The sequence below is a fragment of the Athene cunicularia genome (genome assembly GCF_003259725.1).
Source record: "Athene cunicularia isolate RWA chromosome 1 unlocalized genomic scaffold, athCun1 chr1_part1, whole genome shotgun sequence".
NCBI lineage: Eukaryota > Metazoa > Chordata > Aves > Strigiformes > Strigidae > Athene > Athene cunicularia.
In genome coordinates, this window is record NW_020799091.1 from 65,174,505 (window position 1) to 65,176,680 (window position 2,176).

The 2,176-nt window shown below is 43.8% G+C and overlaps 1 protein-coding gene across 1 annotated transcript in view; it reads right to left on the minus strand.

Annotated features, from left to right (window-relative positions):
* LOC113476215 (sulfotransferase 1C1-like) overlaps positions 1-2,176 on the minus strand; it is a 19,174-nt gene that overhangs the window by 2,820 nt on the left and 14,178 nt on the right. The gene's annotated exons all lie outside the window — the stretch shown is intronic.

Below are 2,176 nucleotides of genomic sequence, written 5' to 3' on the forward strand. Positions count from 1 at the left end.
CCCCCCCAACCACACTGGTTCACACTAGAAGTGCTGGCCTGACAAACATACTTGAAAAGGCTCTGCAAATTCTGGGCTCCCTATTCCTAACATACACGCCTAATTCCTTCTTCTGTAAACTTCCACAGATCTAATCTGGGACATCCTATGTTACTTTACAGTGGTTTATATGAGATATGCTTACTTAGAACAGGAAGAAACATACATATAACTAAGATGGGGCAAAGGAAAATGGAACAGACACTTCCAATATATTAAGGGTAGCATTTCCAAGCTTTGACTTTTACGCTGCTTCTTCGTTCATACTATCATATGTCTCTGTGTGTGTGTATAAAAGTGAAGGGGTATATATATTTGTAGTCTTATATATCTACATGTTTGTGCGTGTGTATGTATATACACATACCTTCACTTTTATTTTGCTAGTTTCTTTATTCTGACAAAAAAACCCTTACAACAGAAACTAAGGAAAAAACAATTGGGATCTAAACACTACTAGAACACAGAATCACTAACAATTTGGAGGAAACAGCTGATACAGGTAATACGAAAGGCCATGATTAGAAATATGAGTTCAAGTACAGACCAAGGACAAAGGCAGTTACAGTTACCTTTCTCTGTACCATTTTGGGCTAGAGTTTGGTTTTGAGAGAGCAAAAGCAAAATTAGAGAGTAACGTACGTGTTATAAATACAGCCTTTTTTTAAAAAAGCTATAAAGTTTCACATTTTCTTGGTACACAGAACTTTGTCAACATTTACATTCTTAATATTTCAGCACTGCAATTAGCAAAACACTGTCACTACAAGCAATATGGTTACACAGTAGAATTAAGTACAACAAATTGTATGTAAAGTTTAGAAAACGATAGCATGTGTCTCTCCATACTACAGTAAGGTCAGATGAAACTACACATATACCTTCACTTTCCTTTAAGCCAATGCACAGAGAAGCAGAACCATGTACGTAAGACAACACATCTAGCTTTGCTGTTCAGGTAACAGAAACCAGAAGCAGCTTGTGTGGAGGGCTTCACTCGTCTGAATTAGAAGAGGAGTTACTAAAAAACCCTAAACTTGTCATTGACCAGGTGCATCCAGGCTGTGAGCCAGCAGACAGTAAGTACACTTCCAAGCACAACACTGAATCCTGCAAGGAATGGGCTGCCCAGGGAGGTGGTGGAGTCCCCATCCCTGGAGGTGTTTAAGGTTGACATAGCACCTAGGGATATGGTGTAGGTGGGAACTGTCTGTGTTAAATGCTTGGACTGGATCATCTTCAAGGTCTTTTCCAACCCAGATGATTCTGAAGTTTCTATTCCACCATTCTGAAACCAGTGTATGCTTCCAACTATATAATTATTTTCTAATTTAAAGCCTACTTTATCTACACTAAGGTGTTTCCAAGCCAGTTTAGCATGTCTTATACATTTCAATCTATGCCTTACTTTACAGTAGATAAACACTCTCTGAGAAAGCCTAACGAATGTATAAATGCAATATATTAAACTCTAGGTGAACTGTGGCAGCAACGACCATTACATAGAACGATTTTCTGAGCAGTGTGCAACTTTTAGACATCACCAAATCTAATCATAGCAAGACACATCAAAACACCTTTTGAGCTGTGATTGCTACAGCAAACAGATGCATAGTTAGATCGTGCACAGCTCTGAAACTACCAGGAGAGTTAATTTCATGTATGAATTTTAAACTCTTCAGCATTGCCTTTGGACTTGCCTTGGTGGTTATGAAAGGGACACTAGATACATACACTTCGGTGGTTGTATTTGCATGAGTTGGTAGGTGTTTCACAGTTGGCGTACTTGATAACACATCAGGTCATCCCAGTAGGAAAGGAATGCTTGTTCGCCCGGGGGTCCTTTGCAAGATTAACCACTCAACACACTCCCTGTACGTCACCTGAGTGTCTCCCCCCTGCGTCAGCACCGGCTGATCTCCCCCAGCCCGTGCAAACGCGGTGACACCCCCACCTTCCGGCAGGCAGCAGCCCCCGGAGCGCGCACCGGCGCTTCCCCGCGGCCGCAGGGCAGGGCCGGAACACCCGTTCCCACCCCCGGGGGCCGGAGGGGGTGAGGCGAAGGGGCGGGCAGCGGCCCGAGGCTACCCCGCTCGCCACGATGGCCCCAGGGCGGGCAGCAGCCGGCGGCGGGCCC